This window comes from Elephantulus edwardii, unplaced genomic scaffold, assembly GCF_000299155.1.
Source record: "Elephantulus edwardii isolate Elephantulus edwardi_28Jun2011 unplaced genomic scaffold, EleEdw1.0 scaffold00014, whole genome shotgun sequence".
Taxonomy (NCBI): Eukaryota; Metazoa; Chordata; class Mammalia; order Macroscelidea; family Macroscelididae; genus Elephantulus; species Elephantulus edwardii.
In genome coordinates this window covers 15,474,943-15,500,413 of record NW_006399764.1, presented here as the reverse complement: position 1 = coordinate 15,500,413, position 25,471 = coordinate 15,474,943, and positions in this window count along the sequence as shown.

The following is a 25,471-nucleotide window of genomic DNA, read 5'->3' as shown; positions in this document are numbered from 1 at the left end:
CAGTTAATATTGTTCAGAGGTGTCTCCCACTTCGATGTGTTCATTATGCTACTCAGTTAATTACTCACTGAGAATCCCTAGAACACACGGTTTCCAAGGCTGTAAATCTTTAAAGAACTGGACTGCTCTATCTTTAAAGCCACAGGTGGGTTTGAAGGGCCAACTTCTTGTTTTGTAGCCCAACACTAAATTCACAGGTGTCCTAGTGGTAAGGAGTTGCGCTGGCAAGCCAAAGGTGTGCGGTTCAAATCCACAAGCTGCTCCCTAGAATAAAGATGGGCCATCAACTCCCATGTGATTTACCTTCTGAAAACCCACTGGAGAGTCAGCTATGGGTCGGTTCCAACTCAGCGATACACAACAACAACAACAAGGGTTCTGTGCTCACTAGGTGGTGTTCTTAGGTGCCATCAAGCTGGAATCAACTCAAAACTGACCCTCCAGAGGGTTTTCAGAGGCTGTAAATCACACTGAAAGAAATTACTTATCTATCTCTCCGGAAGCAGTGAAGTCAAAACACTTATCTTTGGGTTGACAGTGAAATTCCTGACCAAAAATGCCTGAGCGCCACATCAGAGTTCACTGCTCACTATGTAGGGTGTTTCAACATCTCTGAATTTATTCTTAGAAAATTCCTGAAGGCATGCAACACCCCACATCTTCCACTCTATGTCACACATGCAATCTGGGTGACTAGGGAAAGAGGGGGAGAAGCATTTCATCACATTAACAAACAAAACACCAAGGATAGCTTCATTTTCGCCCCTGCTGCTGGAGTCTTGTCTTCAGAAGCCTGCCGGCCTGCCAAAGTCACACCAGCTCCCTGCACAATTAGCGAGGGCTGCATTAGCAGGAGCCGGCACTCTCAGTCCACAATCCCTCTGGAGAATTGAGAAATGATGCGTTCCATCACCTGGCCAACATCAGCAACCGCCAACGCGTCACCTCAGGGACTTGGACGAAGACATTCATCCACTGTGCTGGCAGCGACACCGCTTACCTTCCTAATAGAGTCCTGTACTGTGAGGACCATTGTCTAAGTGACCTGTCACAGAGCTTTCTACAGCAGCATTAATCCTGTGGGCCAAAATGAGATTGATCTTTGCGCTTCGTGGTCTCTTGTTGTCAAGAGTGCATTATAAAACCAATACTAAATACTTTATAAACAGGTCTCCCTGCAGTGTATTAGAAAAACAGTGCATATTTCATGCCCCATAGTTAGGTAGCCACATATCCATCAGACTAGTAAATTATTTATTAGGTGCTCAGAAGTGCAATAAGAGTCAATAAACTAACTTCTGGATACTTATAAGCTACTATTTCATTGGAAATTGTACCTGAATGAGAGACCTAGTGCACAAGTTGCATGGGGGATGGGACTGTCCCAGCTCTCTAAAAAATCAAGTCAGAAGCCACAGTCCATATAAATGAAATGGGATGAAAATGCCTGTGTCCTGAAATTGGTTTTGGCTATTTAGCTTATAAAGAAAGCATCAATCTCTTTTTTTAAAAAAAAATTATTACTTTGCGTGCACGCTTGTGTGTGTGTGTGTGTGTGTGTACCATCGAGTCAGAACCGACTGGTACTGGAAGAGATTGCCCCTCCTTCTCCACGGGAGCATCTGGTGGATTTGAACCACATGCCTTCAGGATTGCAGTGCAGCTTCTTGCCACTAGGCCACCAGAGCTCCGAAAGCATCTATCTCTTGACGAAAGTTTTGTCTGGTCTCAGCAAACTGAGAAGGCAGTAAAGGCCCAGTGATGGAATGAATGCAGGAAGTCAAGACGTGCATCCCAGTGACTACACACTAGTAGCACCACCTGACATCCACTCTTGGCTTACGTGATACGATGAACTTCAGCTGAGATTCAAGACTAGGAGTTGGAAAGAAAGCCTGCCAATCAGCTTCCCAAAAAGCTATCACCCTGGGAAACCACACGGATCACAGCAAAACGTATGGGTATGAAACCACACAAGGGCTGATGCGAGACTGAGCCGTACTTCATCCTCCTAGGCGTGGGGTCTCCTGAATGGGTGACAACACAATTAACACCTCATATGTTTACGAGTAAACACTGCCTTCTGTATGGAAAGTAACAACCACAACCACCTTGGGAGACATGAAATAAAATCTGGTGGCTACATCTCCCAAAGTTAGAGCAAATGACAATCCCCACTCATGGCTTGCACATCACACCTCAAAGACAACTACACAGTGACTTCATACATAAAGCCTCTGCAATATCTGGAATAGGGGTGACCTTGAACAATGTGAGAACAGGAGACCCTGGCCTCCCACACAGCGAAAAATTCAGGTAGAACATGGTTGAAAGCTGAGCAGTACAAGTCTGAACTGGCCAGATTCAAGCAAGCATTCACTTAAAATACTGTGCAATGCTAATCATCTCCATTGAGGAGTTTCCAGGGAAACTACAGATGATATCCAGTATTTGAGCTCACCTCCGTAGCACCAGGGTGGAGTGTTCCACACATACATGGACCTGCAAAGCTAACCTGTGTTGTTCAAAGATCAACTGTGTTACAGTAGCCCATTTCTGCCTTTTACCAGCGAAGGTTCCAAAGCCCAGCCTGGCGAAGTCAGGCATCTTTTTGCCTCCTTTCACCCCTCTGAAAGAAGGCTTTCTGTCCAAGAAGGTATTTCACCACTTGAGGAAAGAATTCTTCAGCTGGGAGTGATTTCCCTAACTATCAGAGGCGTGGACCTTTGTGAAGCACTGTGGGGGCCACGGTTTCACATGTTGGCCACATTAATACCAGAGAGCAAGCGTCTGTAACCCACAGCTGTGTGCGCTCCAGCCCCAGAGCACCCGCAAAGCCCATGCCAATGCAAACCACTCTTCCCACCCCACGTCTGAACCACACTGGTTTGCGCAGGGAGCCAACATCGGAGATACAGTTCTGAAAAGGAAGGTTTGGGGATCTCTCCATTTACATGTTGGATATAGACTGGTGAGAAGAAGAATGGAGAGGGGTTGGCTCCTTTCCCCCCTGACTCCACACAAAATGATTAATCTATAAAAAGACCTAAATGCTAAATGTTGGTTCAAAATTCCCCAGGGCAAGACCCAAAAACGTGGGGCTGGGGGAGAGGTGTCTACCTTTCTTTTCCTGGGGAATACATTATATTCTTCTTCCTAGAATAGTGTCTTTTCAATCCTGCAAGATGGAATATTTATAGCTGAAAAATACCTTAGGTGACTAGGAAATAGAAAAGGAAGTAAAGGGGAGGCAGAGGAAAATCTTGATTTCACTAATTTCCTTGCAAATATCTACTCAAATCCTAAAAAACAGAAGAGTACATGCAAAACCAGAGGATGACTAGTTTCGTATGTTACTTTGCTACTACAAATACTACCGCTGGGATGATTATTCCTATTAATGAGTCTGGTGCGTAGATGAACCATCAAGGATGTCGTCTCTGACCTCAAGTACTTATCTCACTCTTCTGGGATTTACTCCTCCTGCTAGATTTACTATTACTCTTCATAACCTTGCCCCAGAAGACGTGCTCACCACTCAGGAGCTGGAGCATTTCCACGGGTGGGGTTTAAATACAGTATCAAAAAATAGAGGAACTTGTGCCCTCTGACAGGGACGAAGGTGGCCCCAAAACTCAGGGTGTCTAATTCGTAGTAGAGAGAAATTTAAAATCCTTATTTACACTGGAAATTTTACACTGGTCTCCCTGGAATGGATCAGAAAAACATAAAAAGTGTGAAGCAGATAGCACTATCATGCATTATCACTTTAAGCATATACATATACACAGATTAGGTGATAGTGTACACAGAGCTACGTAAGCTCCGTATGTACCAGCGCATACCGAAAACTGGTAACCCAGGGGATCTGGTTCACTCGAGGTTAAGAGCAAAAATACTACAATCAGAGATAACTACAAACCATGTTTAGTCATGTGGCTTCAGCAGGTTTCTTGAACTTCTGCAAGCACCAATCTTCTCCATTTGGAGAGGGAAACAGGGTAGCCCTACCAAAAGAATTATTATGAACATTCTGTAATGTGAATAGCATAAATTTAGCAAAAACAACAACTCATTCCTTTTATGTCAATTTTGACTTGGGACAACCTCACAGGACAGAGTAGAACCCCTCCACAAAGTTCCAATGCTATAATGTTCAGGGAAGCACACTGCCACATCTGTCTCTCACAAGCTGCTGATGGACAAACTGTTACACTTCTTAGTACTTCACCACTGTTATATCTGGGCTCCAGAAACTACATTTAAAAAAAAAAAGCAAAGTGATTGTTCTCAAGCTGGTTTTATAGGGCAGGGCAGAACGACTCCTCTGGGTTTCTAAGGCTGGAAAGCTTCAGAGCCGCAGATAGCCTCACTTTCTCTGCAGAGCACCTGATGGCTTCAAACACTGAGGAGATGGCAGATTTGAACTGCATGACTTTAAGTTGGCAGCAAAAGTCCTTACCACTAAGCAACCAGATCCATTCCAATTCCCTATGATTCTGCACTTGGATGTCCATGGCTGTGAATGCTGAAAGGGGAAGACTGCTTCATCAGTCTCCCATGGGGCAGCTCGTGGATTAAAAACCACTCTCACCTTTCATGTAGCAGCAGCCCACCCAAAACATGAACCAGGGCTCCCTGCATAGAGATTAAAAAACACACTGCCTTCAAGTCCGACCTACACCACAATGGCCCTCCATCAGGTTTCCAAAGCTGTAAATCTTTATGGGAAGAGAATGTGCATTTTTCTCCCTTGGAACAACTGGTGGATCGAGTGGCTGCCCTGTCTAGTATGTTGTGGTTCTGTACCATCAAGTCGGAACTGACTGACGGCTGATCCTGCAGTATGTTTTCAGAAGCAGTGAACTGCAGAAGAGAAGACTGCTCATCCTTTACCCACAGTGCAGCTGATGGATTTGAACCATCGGTCTCTGAACTCACAGCACAACTCCTTACCGCTAAGGCAGCAGTGTTCCCTAGTTTGTATGGAGGAGCTTAATAAGATACTTGTTGCCAAATTTGACTCTCAGATGTGTTCTTCTTGGCTTGGAACAACAGTGTAGCCCAAGTGTGCAAATGTGTTAATTTCAAAATACTAATATTTTAAAAAGCAACATATTTCAATATAACTAAGAATGCCAGCTGTTGAAGCAAGTGGCAATGGAGAGGAGCGTATCAGGGAATGGAACTGAGGCCACCAATCAGCTGGCGGTGAGTAAAGATTACAATCACGAAGCATTCTCAACCTGGACAGTGCTGTTATACATGACCGGTGTCACCGTGAGTACAGGCAGACCTTACTGAGGTATTGAGGGTCAGTGTAGATCATTGCAAATAAGCCAGCATCCCATAAACAAGGCACACAGGAGTTCCTCTGTGTATGTAATCTTACACTTACGTAGTTTATTAAAGGAATCTGGTGACATGCTGGTTACACGCTTAGCTGCTATCTAAAGGACAAACCGAAAGTCTCTAATTTAAACACAACAGTCAGTCCATGGGAGAAAAATGTGGGAATCTAGGTCTAAAAAGATTACAGCCTCCGATACCTTATAAGCCCATTACACTCTGTCTTAGGAAGACCTAAAAGGAATTAATGGCTTTGGGTAAAAAATATTGAATATACTGTATCGTGCCAAAAGAAGAAATCTGTCTTAGAGGAAGCAGAAGCAGAGCGAAGGAAGCTGAGCTTCCTCATGTCCTCTGATCATGTTATCAGGCGCGGTCAGTCCATGGAAGGAGACATCACACTTGGGAAAGTGGATATGAGTCACAAACAACTCCAGAACAACTTCCTTGGTTTAGATAGTCTGTTAAATGGCAACGAAGTTATGAAAAAGCTTGAAATATTGCAAAACTTACCAAGATGGGACAGAACGTCAGCACACACTGTTATAAAAATGGCTGTTAGGATTCTTAAAAACTCAGGGTTGCCACTTCTAAGACACAATTATCTACAATGCTCAATTAAGCAAGAAGTGGTACAATTTTTGGAAAGACTGGCCACTTTGGAAAGACTGAAAGTTCACTAAAGAATGGCCTTGCAATAAACTTCCTAAAGAAAAAGAAAAAAAAACCAAACACCACCAAACCCAACCTGCCACAGAAAACCTGTGAAGTAAAGTTTTCCTCAGATACATGGGAATGCCTGCTCTGATATAAGCAGAATAGGGATCAAATGGAGAGTTGTTTCATTCTGCTCCTTTATTTGACTGACCACTGTAACTACTTACATTTTGTAAATTGTGGTCTATAAATCACTCTACATCAATCTAGGACATAAAGAAAATGTCTTATCTAATTAAAGTCAAAATTAAACAAAATATTAAGCACAAAAATGTTCCTATTTTAACTAATTCTGATGGTAATAACTCAGGATCACAGTTTGTTTCTTTTTGTCTTCCCTAAGACCTTTACAGGGAGCTCTAGTGGCCTGGGGGACGGGGGAGGAGATGGGCAAGCCCTTCCCATGCTATTTATGGCCTCTGTAAACCTGCTGGAGGGTCAGCTGTCAGTCAGTCCTGAGTTTGGTTGGTTAATACTTTTGTAGGGTGCTCTGGTAGGTGGCACAGCCCATAATGAGCTGACCACTTAACTCAAACACCACACCCCTCTGGTTCTGTGGAAGATGAACTACTTCCTCGCATGTCAGTTATAATGTCAGTAGCCCAGTAGGCGGTCAGCTATGGATTATTTGGTTGAGGCCCTCTAGCAATGAGGGAGATATTTATTGTTAATTAAGAATCAGTAAATCCATTAGCAGCTCTTCTCCTACAGTTACAAACCTGAGTTTTATGACAGCTCTCTCAGTAACAGTGGTTCTCAAATAGTTTTAACCAGTGATGATGATCTTAAAAAAGAATTCATATTAATATTTGAGATAAAACTCACAGAGACTGGGCCCCTTGGCCTCCCAGTCCCAGATATCTATACGAAGCTATTCACAAAGGTGGTACAAAAGTTTAGAAAAGTAATTTAATCCAGTTGCTCTACTACACAGACTGTGGGGAACTGAAAAAATGAATTGGTATAGATTCTTCTACATCAGAAATGAGTGAGTCAGAGATGTATCCTCTCTCTATACCTACATGCTCAACAGATCATTCAAGAGGCTTGACTTCATGAAGATGAAATGTGGCATCAGGTTTGGAAGAAGACTCATCAACAACTAGTACTATGCAGATGACACAACCCTTCTCGCCAAAACTGAGGAAGACTTGAGGTGCTTGCTGCCAAAGATCAAGGGCTGAAACCTTCACTATGTATTTCATCTTAAAATTAAGAAAACAAAAATTACCATCAAGAGGCCAACAGACAGATGAAGAAAAGACTGAAGCTGTTAACAATTTCATCTTGCTTGGATCCATATTCAACACCACTAGCATCAACAGTCAGGAAATCAAACGATGAGTTGCATCAGGAAAACCTACTGTCAAGAACCAATCCAGAGTGCAACAATGTCAGCCTAAAAACTAAGGTGCACTTCATCCAAGCCATGGTCTTCTCAATTGTTTGCTATCTATCTGAGAACTGGACAATGATAAGGATGATAGAGAAAGAATTGATGTCCTTGAGTTGTGGTGCTGGTGAACACTGAATATACCACAGACTGCCAAGAGGGAAAAAAAAACAAGTCCGTCCTGGAGAGGGTGAAACTAGGTTGCTCCTTGGAAGTAAGGATGGTGAAACTCTGTCTCACATATTCCAAAAGAGGCCAGTCTTTGGAGAAGGACATCATGCTTGGGAGGGTGAGGTTCAGCACAAGAACAGAAGACCCTGGATGAGATGGACTGACACAGTCACTACGGCAATGAAGGACAGGTGTGTCAGAGATGGTGAAATTGGCTCAGGAAAGAACAGATAAGGGCTGTTAATTCATACTGTTGCTATGAATTGCAGAAGCGAAGATTCATAACACCACCACCACCACCAGAGAACCCAGTAGTTTAAAAGAAAGAGATAACAGTTACAAAGCCTCATAAAAAGTTGTAAATATAAATACTCCTAATAAGCTTGTCCAAATAACCCAGGTGTATAAAGTTCAGCCTAAAATTCAACTAAGCTACTTCTTTTATTATTATTAGTATCATTATTATTTTTAATTTAACTTTAATTCTTCCTTTTTTAAGGTAAATGCTTTTTTGGTAGGTATAACATATACAGAGGACATTTATCTTGATAAATATACTACCTCTGTAACAAGCACCAAGTCTAGGATTATTAGCAACATCCCAGAAGGATGCCATGTAGCCTCTCCCGATCAGTGTCCCTTACACCTTCACAAAAGTAACCACAACCCTAATTTCTAACATGATTACGATGCTACTTCTTATAGAGTAATATCCCTAAGAATTTGCTAATGCAACATGGCTGTTAGAAAGGCTAGGTAATTTGCTTTCTATATATAAGCTCTGTGTCTCTGGGTATTAACTACTCATGAAAAAAAAACTGGTGGTTCATACCTACCCGGTGGTGCAGTAGACGAAATCAGAAGTAATCAACCTGTCCTACAGAGTAGAGCTAAGAAAACCCTGAGGAGGGCGAGTCTATTCAATGACAGACTATCTTCCTAGAGTGGCAATCAACTGGACAGGCCCCAGGAGTTGGTAGGTGGGTTGGTTTTACTTTTCTATATGCACGTGTGCAGTGACCACACATTACCAACTGTTGTGGTTGTTGTGTACCTTCCATTCAGAACTGACTCCCACCTGGCTCTTCGGTGTGTTTTCAGAGTCCATAAATCACACAGGAGGAGACTAGACTACCACTCTCATCAAGCAGCTGGTGTTTTGGGAATCGCAGCACAGCTTCGTGCCACTAAGCCACCAGTGCTCACTTACAAGTCCACTAGACATCCCCAGTTACCACCTGTTGTGGCTGTTGATTGCCTCCGAGTCAAGCACGACTCATAGCGACCCTATGAACAAAAGAAGGCCTGAAGCCTCTCTACAACTATCAACAATTATCAAAATTCATAGAGTTTCAGGAGGTATGTTATTTAAGAAGTGGATGTCACTCCTGCAAGCAGAACAAAATAAACCTGAAAAATATGTAATTGTGGCCTTAACAACCAAATTGAACTGTTTTTTTCTTCATTTTAATTATGACTTGAGAGACAGATTAGAGAACAACCAGGTAGAATTTTAGATTTAAGGTTTTGTCTTGTAAAATATTTTACAAGAACTGATGCTCAAATGATTTGTAGATTTGAAAAAAAGAACAGCCACAATCATTGTAAGATTTTCAGTTAAGAAGATGATGAAAAAAGAGCATCCTAAGATTAATAATTAATTGTATGCATCATTTGCATACATCATTTGACAATTCACACAAGGGCAACATTTGCACATGTACAAAACTCAGAAAGAAGGGAGAAGATGGAAGGATGCATGGAAATAAGAACCACAGAGAAATTGTGGGTAAGTGCTTTTATATCATGTAATAATCAATGTCATAAAACAAAATATGTGGCTGAATTGAATACCAATCTGTTACACAAGCAATTCACAGATCACTCAAACTCACAAGAAATTTTTTCTAAATTATTCTCTGAAACTGAAAAATAGCTGGATAGTGAAGCAAGGTTTCTACTGTCTCCCCTCTTCTCCTGACTGGCATCCTGACCAACACTAAGGCCTTCTCCTTCACCACCAGGTTGACTGAATCAGATAGAGATACTTTTCCCCTACAGCAACCACTGTTACAACATTTCACTGCAGCAATGGTACCCACACACCACATGTAAACAACAAGGATGTAAATTTACAAATATGCTCCTGATTCAAGCTATGGATGGTATTTTCAACTGCTTCCTACATATGGAAACTGGACAAATGAAGACTTTCAAAAAATCAATACCTTTGAATTGTGGTGGAGACTACTGAATATCCCACGGATGGCGAAAGGGTCAGGCCAACCTGTCCTGACGGAGTGCAACAAGCGCTCCAGGGAGGAAAGCACGGTGAAACTTTGCCTTATGTGCTTCAAACATGTTGTCAGAAGTGGTTAATCCTTGCAAAACTGCACCATACTTGATAAAGTAGAGGCTCATTGAAAGAGAAGATGACCATCAAGAACATGGACTAACAATGACGGCAGCAATAGGCTTCAGCACAGCACAGATCCAGGGGACTGCACAGCTCGCCTCTGAGTTGACGGCACAACCCCTTAACACTAAGCCATCAAAGCTCCCCAACATATACGAGCATAACAATTTATAAATGATAAATATATGCTATATATTTGGAAGCAGGAGTAGCAACCACTTTCTAAATAACATGCCTCCAGAAACTCTATGAACTTTGATAAACGTCCACAGTTGTAGAGGGGATTCAGGACTTTTGTTCACAGGATCGGTATGAGTCGTGCTCGAATCGAAGGCAATCAACAACAACAATATATGCTGTGTATTGAGTGTATATTTGTATATAATATATATGACACATACATCTTTACTTATATTTATCTTTGTCCAAGTATACTTCAGTACTTCAGCAGACAGTGCTGAATATTTTCCAGAAAATACTCTCTATTAAAGCCAATGGCAGCACAGTTATGAGCCCAGCAATGGAACTTTGGGAGGAAACGTGTGCAGCCTTTGGTCTCTTTCAAAAAAAAACAATCTCTAGGTTTCCCTTTTAAATTAGGGTCCTATTTTTCTCAAATAAATATAACTAATTATCAAACAGTTAGCTCTGGGGGCAAAATCCATAGCAAATAGTGCAACCAACCCCAAGACTAGTAGGTTCTAGTGGTTAGAATACACCAGCAGCTCTGATGGGCAGCTGCAATATGCAAAAGCCCCAGGAACAGGATGAAAGGTCAGCATAAGTTGGAACCCACAGCCAGTGTGGGGATCCCCCCCAATGACCAAACTCATTGCCATTCCCAAAGAACTAACTCATTGCCGACACTCCAGGGAGTTTTCAAAGGCTGTACATTGCACTGGAGGAGACCGCTCATCCTTCCCCCACGTTTGAACCTCCAGGGAGGTGCCCCTTTAGGTAAGCACTTTACGGCAACAACAATTATCAAACACAATGGAAATTCATTTTTTCAGATGGTACACAAGTTGCAAGCACTTTTTAAAATATACTCCTGAGCACAAGACTCCAAGTTCTGCTGAGTTTATTTTTTAAAGTGTTTTCTGCAAGAAAATATTTACTTGTGGAATTTTCTATTTTTTAAAAACCTGAGATCAAATGATATTGTACGTGTATCTTAAGACAGAGAGAGCTGCATGGAGGCAGAGATTACATTTCAGATGGTAAGTAGTTGTGGCATTTCGTTTGGTTATGTTTTGTTTTACTAAAGCCTGAACATGATAAATGGATGCATCTGATGATTGAAAATCAGAGGCTAAAATATTTTCAAATGTATTTGCTTCTTAGGCATATAGTCCAAAATTTACTATTCTAAACTCTATTATGTAAACCTGATGACTTCAGCTTCGAGGCACATTTACACTGTGTCTTCACAATATTAAAACAACTGATCAATGAAGTCAATTGTTTGGGGGAAAGCAGTAAGTTAAAGGAGATGTTTCATGTTGTGGACAAAATAACCAGCCGCCTGAAGATTAGTCTTAGAACACACATTCTCATGCAGTCTTGGAGAATAAATAGCGTTTACAAATTACTTTAAATAATGCATTTCAAAGATAGCCTCACGAGCTGTCCAATCAGAAACAAAGCACAAGTTATAAAAGAATTTGTGCATTTTCCTTCCTCTCCAGACTTGACCCCTTTACACACACATACACACAGAGATATGGGGCTCACTCGCTCACTCACTCTATCGCCACATACACGCACACACACATCACATATCTATATGCACACACATATATCACATAGTGTGTGTGTGTGAGTGTGTGTGTGTGTGTGTGTGTGTGTGTCTCATTAAAACCCAAAAATCTCACAGGCATCCTTGCAATGAGAAACTAAAAGGGAGCAAACCATTTACTTGACAAATCTGTACATTAACAAATACGGCATAAGGACAGTGAGCTGGCTACTGAGGCAAAACTAAACGTCTTCCACATGGGTAGTCGCCAAAGAGCTCTATCTGAATTAAGGGGGGAAATGTGACACACAGAGGCTTCAAAAATGGAAGGGAAAGCACAACCTACAAAGTCCACTCTCTGTTAGGACTCCAGGTGCTCATTTTACTACTGATTAAAACATATCCAAATGAGTGACCAAAAATTGCATATACACTGTATTTGACTTTAGTAAATTTCACTGACTTCTCTTTCAGTGGTTGTAGGGCAGCCTCATAGTTTGAACACTCAAAAAAAAGGTTAAGGAAAAGCTTAACGTGTGAGTGTAAAACTACCTACTTCAGAGTGTATTTTATTAAATCCCGAAATGCATATCCTGGTAAATTTCTATATAAACCTGATTTATAAATTCTCCTACAAATATGCTACAGCAAGAAGAATTACAACAATAAATCATTATTAAATAACTGTAAATCTTTGTAATGACATAATGCAGAGATTCCAGAAAAAGTAGGCAGAAGTGAATATTCGGTAGAAGAAAAGCACTCTTCACACAGAAAATCAAATTACAGAACTCGCCGTGCCAACATTACACTCTGATTCAATGACTAAACACCAGAATAAAATACCTTAAAAATGGTACTTAAGTCTCCAGTGGAGTTGTGTTCACATCAAAATAAACAGCAAGGGACAGAGACAATGAATGGACCAGGTGTTCACACGGCCACTAAGTCTTACAGGGAAAGTTGCTACCAGTATTTTGCTACACAGTTAAAGTGTATCCCAGGTATCAATCAGCAAACCCAGCCTACCCTTCTTCTGAAGCTTCATAAATATTCCTTTGTCTATTTTCTCACCACCACCTACCTCCTCTTCCATATAGAACTCCACCCTACTTCAAAATGGACTTTTTGCAAAAAAAAATCTAAAATTATGTTCCTTTTGATGTAGAACAGATGGCCAATTACAGTAATCCATTACTTTCTATATCCAGAGAAGTAAATCACTCCAAGCTTCTCTGCTTTACTTCATTCTCTGAAACCTCCATTCATCAGGGCCAACACACTTGATCTTAGTGCTTCAGCCACCAGACAAACTGCTGCAGCTAAGATGAGTTCCACCACAGGGACAGGCTTCAGCGGGCCTGCTTCCTCCTCTACCTCTCAGGAAACATAAGTGATGAATGGGTACTCACAGTATGAAGACCTGTGTAAGATAAACTAATTAAGACAGCTAAGTCTACAGAACATTTCTTAATGACCGCTGGTAGAGTCGTGTCAAAGACATCACAATCCACACTTTTGTTTATCTTTCTGTCCAGTGTTTCTCCTTCATAAAATGAAAATATGGCCCTGAATGTTACCTCAACATTTTCATCTATTTGTTTGTGGCCAGAACTCACCATGCATAAGGAATGGCTGCCACTTCCAAGAGAGGCAAGGTGTGCCAAGAAGACAGTTCTCAAGAGTGCTGCCTTCACATCCACAGAACACCAAGTCCAACTGTCCACTTTAATTTAGATTATTCTTGCAGCGTAGAGCAAAGTCTGTTTGTGAATATCAATGGGAGAGTATTTCCTCAAATTTTTCAGGATCCAGTTATAGAGGAAGCCTCTCAACAAGATGGATTGACACCGGGACTGTGACATTCATTGGGTTGGAGCATACGTAAAGAGAGGTCATAACGATGGCACAGGATAGGAGATCTGTTGTTCACAGAGTCACTGTGAGTTATAGGCAACTCAATGTTGTTTGTTGGTATGTGTCGAGTCACCTGCGACTCATAGAGACCCCATGAACCACAGCTCTGAGCCCTAGCCTATCCTGAGCCAGTCTCACTGACTCCAATACTCTTAACTAACCCCATTGCCCCAGTTATCGTATCAATCCATCTCACCTGGGGTCTTCCTCTCCTGCACTAATCCTCCACCCTCTCGCGCATGATGCCTTTCTCCAACAACATAGTGAAAAAAAAAATAAAATCTCTTTTTCAATGAGCAGTGACTGCTTCAATACAACTATTACTAAGTGCCTCTGTCCAAAAGCCACTATCTTCCCCAGAAAATATCCATCGTCTCAGTTCCATTACAATTCAAAGTCTTTCTCGGCCTGTCCCCCTTCTCATCGAAGAGCAGAACATCAATGCTATCGCTTCAAAACCTTGCATATTCCAGATCAACTAAAAGAGAAAAGGAGAGTCACTTCTGTACCTGGTGGCACAGTGGTAAAGTGCTTGACCACTAACCAAAATGCTGGCAGTCTGATGCCACACAGCAGCTCCGCACGACAGAGACTTGGCTGGATATGCCTTTTCATAAAGATCACAGCCTAAAAAATTCCACAAGAAGTTCCACTATCATATGGGCTTTCTGTGAATCAAAATTAAACCACGGCAAAAGCCACTCGGTCAGGGCAATAAACGTCTATGGTTATATGTGGAAACATTTGCAAATATTTCCAAAGAAGCAAATGTGCAAAGAAAGAGTGCAAGGGATGACACACTTACCCCAAAGAGAGGGAAGAATACTTGCAGAGGATCCGGAGAAGGCCAGGGAAACCATCAAGATTAAGAGAATGAACAACGTCATGGAAGTGTCTAGGGGGAATCTCCTCACTCTGCCTTCTGAACAAAGGCAGGCAGGAGCAAGAGTAATCAGTACAAGTGGCCAGAAGACTTTAATATAAATGATGACTGTTGTTGGGTGTGTACTATAAATCATACCATGATACACAACAAATGCCATATTTTTTTCTCCTGCACAATCTCCATTCCTATGCATGCTTTCTACATTACCAATTTATCGTAACTAATTGTCCACTGTTGAACAGTGAATCACTACAGTCATCCTAGCTCTTCTGTCTTCTGTACTTAAAATACACTCAAATGGCTAAGGGTCTCCTCCAGCAGAATACAGACCAGGTATGTCAAACTCAATGTCTACACAATATCCATCTTAACCCACTGTTGTTGAGTCAAATGCAACTCATAGTAACATAACATTGGATTTCCAAGGCTGTAAAACCTTTACAGAACATTGCTCTTTTTTTTTCATGCAGAGATGCTGGTGGGTTTGAACCTCCAATGTTTAAGTTAGCAGCCTGACACTTCAAGCACTACAGCATTAGGTCTCCATCATCCCCACTTCACCTCACTGCCAAGGCAGAAATGTCTCATAGTTGACACTCTAATAGGTTTTCAGAGACTATAAACCACGTGGGATATTGCCTGGCTTTCCATCAAAGAGCAAGTGGTGGACTCAAATCACGTGTCTTTAACCACTAAGTCACCAGAGCTCCTAAGTATCCAAATTTGTTCCTCCTCCAGAACAATGAAGCTCAGTGACTGGTAACATTGACACTACGAGATTAGACCTGGGAGCCAATGGTTTTATAAAAGTAAATGAAAATTGGACGAAAACAACTAATGGCAACAGGAACCACAAGGAGAAAGTGGGAAGAGTGTAGTTACACTGTGTATATTGTAATTAAAAATAAGAACAATTAATGAAAACAGGAATCAGAAAGAAAGTAGAAAGACTGTAGTTATGTTGTGTATATCATGAGTAATATCATAGAAGAAAATATATTTTAATATAGAATAAAAAACTAATTAACTTTGTTAACTTCCCCTCAAATCACAATAAAACAAAACAGTATATATCTTCATCATTTATAAAAAGGAACAAACCAGAAAAATGCAACAATGAATGTATGGAAATCCAAAATCTCTATAAACATTTATTAAAATTAATTTTTAAAAAAAGAAGTGCAATAATCCTAGTAACAATCCTATAATGACAATAAATCTGTAAAAAAAAAAAAGAAAAAGTATTTACAACACACACACAAAAAAAGGAGCAAACCATTTTACACTTTACTCCTGTCCTTAAAACTACTTCCTTAAGAAAGCAAATCTGAGTCCTTATTGTAACCTTGGACAAGAGATAAAGCTCTCCAGAGATCAAGCACAGACTCTAGGTTTTATAAAGTAGAACTGCTTGCAATTAATAAAGAACACTATGCAGTGAATAAGAGGCATGGGACAAGAATCAATGATGCCTTGAAATTGTGTTAGCAAGAATATTAAACTATGGTGAGAAGCTGTGCTGCAATCCCAAAGGCACATGGTTCAAGGCCACCAGATTCTCTGCAGGACAAAGATGGGCAATCTCCTCCCATGTAATTAACTGTCTCTGAAAGCCTGCCGGAGGGTTAGCTATGGGTTGATTCCAATTCTACAGTAAACAACATAAACTGCTTTAAGGAAGTGAGGGAAGGAGCTGCCACAATAAAAAACCCAAACAAATCCATGTTGGGAGAATTACAGCCAGAGTGGCTCCTTATAAAGCAAAGATGGTAAGCTTTCATCTTACATACTTTGGGAATGTTGTCAGGATGGGTCTTGGAAAAGGGCTGCTTGCTTAGAAAGGTGGAGGATCTGTGAAAGAGAAGCGCCTTAGTGAGATAAACTGGTGCCACGATTGCAACAATGGGCTAAAGATGGCACAGGGCCAGGCAAGGTACCCATCAGTGGTTCATAACATAAATACGAACTAGGTGGGACTGGATCAACAACAAAGGGATACTTCCAAGGTGTAGGACCAAATAACCTTTACAGAGGTAAAGAACTGCTGCTGTTGCTATTGTTGATTGCCGTCAAGTCGAGCACGACTCACAGGGACCCTATGAAAAAAAGGCCTGAAGCCTTTAACTACAGTCATTTATCAAGGTTCACAGAGTTTTCAGGGGCATGTTGTTTAGGAAGTGGATGCCACTTGTAGAATTACAGGACCTGTCACAAGGGGCAGATCTTTGCTTCTCAAAGGAAAAAGAGAACTTAATCTACTTCCTTGTCTTTGCTGGTCCACATGTAAGATTTTTCTTCTTCCTAACTTCACAAAGTTCTGACAATCTTCAATGTATGCACATCTATTAACATCTGTTCGATCATAAATATGTTCTATGTAGAATTACAAAAGGTTTCTATGTTGGCAACATTAGAGTCTACGTGAGGAAGAAGGAAGAGTCCATAAACAATTAGGAAAAAGGTTTATAAAGATTTCTTTGCCCTGGACAATGAAGACAGGGTCAAGAAACAGGACAAACTCAAGTTCATCTACCAATGACAGGGGCAAGTGCACTGACTCAGAGGGGACCTTCCGGCAGGGTCTGTGAATCGCAGGGGAAGAGCTTGCACATCTTCCTCCCTCAGAGAAGCTGGCAGTGCCCTTGGGATGGCAATACAACTCCTTATCCACGAGGCAACCAGAGCTTCCTGAACGTTGTCATCAGTGACTCTAATTCAGTTCACGGGACTGATACTGAAAGCATTCCATCTGTGAGATCAAACCTATGCTATAGAGAGCAAGCTCTTCACTTCAGAGGTGAGAACTGATCAATTCCCTTATGAGCACCATCAACCCCGTGCTATCCAAGGGCTTACGGGAACACATCACTTTCTGGAGTACTGTATGAGGGGTGATGGAAGAAGTACCCAAGACAAACTGTCAGAGAAGACTAGCTTCGTGAACACAATGGCCTGGACACCATCCACACAGCATCCAAAGACATTCTAAGTATTTTCCCTTCCAGTCACTTGATTTGTAATTTTTTTCCCCTCTTTCCGAATAAAACAATATTTTTCAAAACCAATATAGACAACAAACTTGTAAATGAGGATGGCAAAAAGCCCGAAGTCCTCTTGAAAATGCCTGAGCACACATTCCACAGAATAGAATACAGGCATGATGCTAGCTAGGTACTACTAGAATTCACACTTCAGAAAACTCAAAACCAAAAAGGAACACACAAACCCACACACACAAAAAAACACCAAAACCAAAACCCAGGTAGAAAATATTGATATTCCATTTCACCCCTCAACCTTCTGTTTTTTGTTCTTCCTTTGTTGCCCACCTACCAGATCAGTAGCAGGTTGGGAAATAAATAACCTACCCTCATATGACCTGAGGTCTTAATGTCCTCTCCTAACTCTGACACAACAGCACACAGACTGAGACTTCATCATTTCACATCTTTAAAGTCCTCCTTTGGTATATGACACCGGAATAAAATAATAGTAATGATAACAATATAACAGAGGTAACTTGCATTTAGTGCCTTATACCTTATTTAAGGGCTTTAATGACTTTAATGGATTGAAGCATCCCTATGAGATCAAAGGCAGATATTATCATTTCCAGTCTACATAACAGAAAATCGAGGAAGAAAGGTTAAGTGACTTGACCAAGCCTCACTCATCAATACAATGATATTCTGATACCAGTCAAAGAGCTGCTAGTTCCTGGGCTGCTTACAGGGCTCAAGGTGCAGTCTAACCCTAAAAGGCTTTCCAGCTAGGGGATTATAGTGACACTGGCTTGAGACAAAACACACACAAAAGCAAGATCCACTTAAACTTGATGTCAATAAAGACCAAAGTGCTCTAATGAGGCTATCAGTAATCTTTAAAGAAGACAATTCTTTCTTTCCCTTCAATTTCTAAAGTCCTCTCTACCAACCCTCTACATGGGCTCTTCTTAAAGCACTAAAGAGCAAGAATATAACTTTAAAGACTAAGGTGCTGCTTATCTAAGCCAGGGTATTTTTAATTGCTTAGTATACACCTGAAAGTTAGTGAATAAGGAAGAACAAAGAACTGAAGCCTTCGAATTGTGGTGCTGGAGAAGACTGCATATCCCATGGACTACCAAATGAACAAACAAATCTATGTGGAAGAAAATTCAAGAAGGGGGATCCTTCAAGGAAAGAACGGTGAAACCGTCTCACACACTTTGGGCATGTTTTCAAGAGAGGCCAGTCATTGAAAAAGACATCATGCTGAGAAAGGCAGATCAGAGAAAGGCACGAAGACCCTCAACCAAACAGCTCGACACCATGGAGCAATGGTTGTGAAAAGGGCAGCAATTCTGAAGCTGGCACATGACAGGGTAAAGTTGTAATCTGCTGTTTATGAGTCAGAGTCAACTTAACTGTTCCCTATGAGTAGTAGTAGTGAGTTCAATGGCTCCAAACAGCAACAACAATGACTACTCCCCAGAAAATGACCATGCATAATCAATCACACCCAGTCATCCTGAAGAGGACACACTAGGGTCTTCTCCTGGTAATGAGGGAGAAGGCAAAGAGAAGCAAGGAGCTTAATACCTTCAAATAACAAAATCTAGCCTTCCTCTGTTCTGTTAAATCTGTTAATAGTGAGTACAAGAGACCCAGCTAAACAATGTTCATATACCTTGTCACAAAGGGCGACAACATCTTTAACCATTACAAAGCCCACTGCAAAATGAAAAATGCGTGGGCCATGTTGATATTTGTGTATGTCATGCCGTTCCAATGTAAAAACTAATCATTCCCGACTAGAAGACTATAGCATGGAAAAAAAAGTATCTGAAACAAACACGAAATCCCTTTATTTCTTATTTATTTAGGTTACTGTGTATGTGACCAGAATTAAAATAAGAAGTGGGATTGGCTCCTAATAAAAGTTAGCCTTGCGCTCTCTCCCACCCACACAAAAGTAATTTTGTTTAGAAACCTTCATTTTTTTGGCCCCGATTTATTATTGGGGTGTGTAGCTTATTCACTGCCAGTAATTGCTTCCATACAATATCATGTGTTTTAGAAGAAGTTTGCATACTTATGAGGATGCGTGACATTTATATTACACTTAAAACTCCAAACAGGCCTTCAAATTTTATTTTTTGTACACAGAATCAGAATCTATGCATTCTATCCCAAAGAATATACAAGGAAAAAAAGAAAAAGAACACCAACTTCCTTTTTTGTTAAGTATGTTCTCTTTTTCTCAATTCTGGACTCCTGAGGATTTTTTTTTTCTCATTAAGTAGAAACACAAACTCCTTCATCTGGGAAGTAATTTGACCTAAAAGTCCGTGACAAGAGACCCTGAGTATATCCATGTCTGGCACTCAAATTAGTATTGCCCCTATCAATATGCCATATACTGACTAATAATGACTTCACCTAGATGTTTTACAAGATTCACCTTTAATACAGCAGAAATAGCCAATCAGTATAATAACTGTACTTTGTATTTCCATTCTTGAAACTAGTAATAGAACATTTTGAACCTCCAGTGGCATAACCCATAAGGCTTTTCGTGAAACAACCCCAAGGTGGCAGTTCTCTGGATGCTCAAATCCACCAACAGTTCAAGGGAGAAAGTTAAGACATCTCCCATGCAATTTATAACCTCTAAAACCCAAAGCAGGATCAGTCCCACCTGATGAAAGCGTGTATTTTGGTTCTGCTTGTAGTTATTTAATCAATGTAGAATTACACAACTTCATTATTTAACTCATTTTACAATGAAGTCATTTTACTTATACTGTCTTTTCTTTAAAAGAGAAGCAAATTCTTTCAAAAATAAAAATTTAAGGTCTGATAGTTAATTTTTCATAACTCCTTAATTTCAGAATCAGAGTAATTCTGGCTTGAACAAAAAAGTGTCCCAAAGATGAATTAAGGCCCCTTTAGAATTCATAATGTCACTTATATGCTGTGGTGTGTAGAGGATAATCTCTTTCATCTTGACTATTGTTTCAGGAGGGCAACAATTTTTTGGTTAAGCTTCTATTGTATTTAAACCCGACCATACACAAATATTTACTCTAGCCATAAAAACCATCCTGTTCCAGACTTATGTGGGAGATTTTGAGCCCTAATAGAGAGAATAAACAAATACACACATGTGCAATTTTACTAAAATTTTTTGTTAGGTAAAAACTTATTTTCGGGAGGTGTTCTAATATCACAATATGACTTTATTAATTCAAAATGTGATGGAATTACATGGTGAATAGTAGGTCTCCCCAAATACAGTAGCTTTTGGTTGAAAATAATTAAACATAATTTCAGACTTATCCTTACCTAACAGATCTATCCACAGGACGAAGTACTAAAAGTGAAATTTTGCTTTCGATACAGAGATATTATTTTTTAAAAACCAAACTATTTTGACGTTATTAACTTCTTAATAAAAACTAGTGTTTTTAAAAAACAATTCCTAGTCTTAGAAAGATGGATTATGAAAAGCAAGGCCCAGGCAGGTATTGAAGTAGATCACAGAATCACCACCTGGCCCTTCAAACCAAAATATGAAACATCCACAGCAAAATTCTTCTGGTGAAGTTAACAGGTTTTTTTCCAATGGGCGATAATCACTCAGGGACAATGCCTTAATTAAAGCTGGGCAATAAAAGTCTGTATATGAAAGAGTATCAAGTAAAAAAAAATTGCCTCTTAGCACAACAGGCCACGTGAACAATTTCTTCATGTGCCTTATTGTGCTCAGGTAATGGCAGAGATAGCAACGAAATCACATTTCACCTTTAACTGTATCTTCACTTTCAGTGCTTTCTGCCCCAACTTTAATGTTCTTTTAATGTAGTTTTTCTTGTGTGATATATCATATTTATCTCTCTAGCCATCCGTCACCATTTTCTTTAATTGAGGTTAATTTCCTTCAACTAAAGGGCGGGTGGAAGGAAAGGAGGTGCCCCCTAATTCTGCAGCTCTGAGGGCATTCAGAGATGCTGGTATTTTCACTGCAGAGACTGGGGTTCAGGATGCTAAAATTCCCCAATCCACTCCACTGCCCTCCAATCCGGGCCTAAATCAACAAACTTCTAGGACAAGGAACCCACAGTTCCCACCCAGAACCACTTAATGAAAAATTTCTCTCTAACTAAAATCCCCCCAGCTGTAACCTAAGTCCTTTTGTTTGTTTTCACACAAATGGCTAACAGCTGGCACCACCTTCCCAGTAAAATCATTTCATGTGTTTGGAAACAGTGATGATGTATCTCTTTGTCTTCAGTTCTCCAGGCCACAAAAACCTACTTCATTTCTCCAATCTTCTAAACATTTTGTTCTAGTTTTGTCTTTCAGTTCCACAGAACTACTAGAGTCGGGAATCATCACGTGGGTAGAAATAAGTAAAATCAGTTGTACAGACTAGGAAAGTAGTTTACTTTGTTCAAATTAATAGACACTTTAGGGTGAGTTCAGACAGAAGCGATGGGCTAAGCTCTAAAGAGTGAAGATAAAACAGAGAGGGAAGAATGTAACACTCTGACCAGAGACCTGTTTAAAAGGGACATATGCGTGGGTATTCTTGTCATTACAGAAGTCCAGAATGAAGACTGCACAGTGGAGTGGACTTGGGGGGAGGGACTGCATAACAAAGAGTTTTTCTTTTTTCTTTTCACGAAGAGTGACCAGGGTGGAGGCAGAAAAGTGCAACAATTAATGAGTGGAAACCCTCTCTATAAACTTTCATTAAAATTAATTAAAAAAAAATTAAAAGTTTGTAGAGGGTTTTCATCTGACATACTAATGATTAATCTTACAAGAATGATGGTGTCATATCAAGGACTTACTGCTCATAATGGCTTCCCTAGCCATTGTCTTTGACTTTGCCATGTGGACGGATATGGGAATGTGGTGTGTTGATCTTTTCACAAAGGGACTGAATAGTCTCTCTTTTAAACTCAGCAGATTCCACACAGCAGAAATTTGAAACCTCACCACTGGCAGAGAAGCAGTACATGAAGAGTATGTGTCCTTCAGAGCCAGAATCCCAAGTCACTCAGACCAGCGCCTCAAGGGGGAACAGCCACAGCAGATGCAGCTGAGATTCAGAGAACTGACATGGGACAGAGCTGACTTTGGGACTGCCAACCTATGGAACCAGAGCGAACAGCCTGTGCCCTGGTTTTCTGGAGGACTTGGGGGAAACGCCATCATTGGCAAGACAAAGCACACTGTAACACCGGACTGAGGATGTGAGGCTTAAGGTTGAGATGCCAGAAAACACGTTTTAGAATATGTTCTGATGGACTGTAACGTATTGCCAACCTGATTTAAAGCCATTAGAGTCCCTAGTAAACCTCATAATCTTGTGCATGCTTCTGTGTGCTCTGTGAGCTATTGCAATGGAATCTGGAACCATTAGAGCAGTAAGCCTGATATTGGTATTAGTGTTACAGAGAAGCACGAGCACAGAGAACAAGTCTGACATCACAGGAATTGATTTGTATTGGTGGATGTTGTTCATGGAGGCAATTACCACTGTGTAGGTAAAAGAGGTCAGGTATGGCCATCCCCAAGTGACCCTTGCTCCTTTTTACGGATGTATAAACTCTTCCCATGCTGTTTGTTGCCTATGGAAACCCACTGGAGGGTAGGCTATGAGTCTGATTCAACTGTATATAATAACAATAATTAGTTAGCTATTTTACATTTGCATAGTACAACATATAAGCACATCTCAATATTTTATATTCCACTTTCTGAGGAGTCTAGGGTAACCTGGGAAGTGAGACCAGAGTGAGGTAACATATTGCTAGGGTTCACCTGAGATCTGGTGGCATCTTTCCAATATTGTTTCATTGTCGTTGTTATCAAATCCATTTGGCATCATGGTGATCCCAGGGTTTTCAAGGTTGGGACCTTTCAGAAACAGATCCGTAGGCCTGTCTTTGTTAAATGCTTCTGCTGTTGTTGGTGTGTGCCATCAAGTCAGCGCTGATCCATACCTGACACCCCCCCCCCAGTGGGTTTTTAGAAGCAGTAAATCGCAAGAGCAGCTGTTGTATTCGAAGTGTGTGCATGTGTGACTTACCCCTGGGCCACCAGAGCTCCCTACATGCCTTTAGGAGAGGCTATTCCTCGGAGAAAGTCATCCTGTTTGGAAAGGTGGAGAGTCAATAAAAGAAAGACTCTCTCTCTATGAGATGGACTGAGACAGTGACTACAGCAGTGGTTCAAGGGTGTCACAGATGATGAAGATGACACGGGCGAGGGCAGGATTCAGATCTGTTGTTCACAAGGTCACTGTAAGGGGTGCTTGCCTGAACAATACCCAACAACATCTGGGTCAGTCTGGGTTATTAACTTTTTTTTGCTAAAGCAGTTAACCTACTATGCCATCAAGGGTACAAAGTATTCTTGTTGTTATTGTTAGGTTCAGTTGAGTCAAATACAACTCTCAGCAATCCTATAAACAAAAGATGTGAACGCTGTTCTATCCTGCACCATCCTCACACTTCCTGACACACAAAAGCCCACTGCAGCAGTCACCGCGTCAATCCACCTGGTTTCAGGTCTTCTTTGCTGACTCTCCACCCTTCCTAGCATCATGTCCCTCTCCAAGGAATAGCCCTTCCTAAAAACATGCCCAAAGTATTTGAGGCAAAGCCTCATCATACTTGCCTCCAAAGAGCACTCCAGCTATACCCTCTCCAAGACATATTTGTTTATTCTCGTGGCTGTCCATGGGATGTTCAGCACCATTCTCTAAAACCACAGCTCAAAGGTATTAATTCTTCTTCTGTCATTATTATTTATTGTCCAGCTCTCAGATGCAAACCAAGTGACTGGAAGGACTATGGCCTCAATCAGACACACCTTATTCCTCAAACTGACATCATTACTCCTCAATAATTAGGAGAGGTCCCTAACTGCAGCTTTCCCCAATGCAGTGTGGACCCTTATTTCCTGACTGGTACAAAGGGTGTTAATTGTGGATCCAAGCAAGATGAAGCTGTTGACAATTTCAATCTCCTCTCCACCCATCATGATGTTGCCTACCGGTCCATTGTTAAGAATCTTTGTTTTCTTGATCTTGAGATGCAATCCATACCAAAGGCTGCATTCCTTGATCTTCTGCAACAAGTGTTTCAAGTCCTCCTCACTTTCAGCAAGCAAAGTTTTGTCATCTGCACAGAGTCCAGCTTCTCGAATCATTTGCTCAGCACACAAGCTGACTAGGTATGGAGAGTGAATACAACTCTGACACATTTCCTTCTCAATTTTAAACCATGCAGTGTTCCCCTGCTCTGTTCACACAACAGTCTCCTGGCCCAGGTATAGGTTCCACATGAGCACAATTAAGTGCTCTGGGACTCCCATTCTTCTAAATGCCAGCCACAGCTAGTTATGATCAACATAGTCAAATGTCTATTCAGTTTTAAGCATTTATTAAATTTCAGAAACTCAGTAAGTATACAGCAAGATTCAGTGGAATTGCAATTTGGAGTGGTAGTGAGCGTGGTCTTCAGGGATAGAGAGTAAGGCATCTCCCTCTCCTGCACTGTCCCTCTACTCTTCTAAGCATGATGTCCTCCTCCAAGAACTGGTCTCTCTTTGCAACATGCCCAAAGGGTGTGAGATTGTGCTTCAAATTCTTTGCCTCCAAGGAGAAACTTGGCTTAACCCTATTCAAGACAGTTTTAATATATATATGTTCAATACTTTACTCCAGTACCACAGCTCAAAGGTATCGATTCTTCTTGTCATCTTTAGTCACTGTCCAGCTTTCTGATGTATAGCAAGTAACTTCAAAGCCCATGGCCTGGATCAGGTGCACCTTAGTCCCTAGTTAGCACTTTGCAGAGATCCCTGCCAGCAGACTTCCTCAATGAAT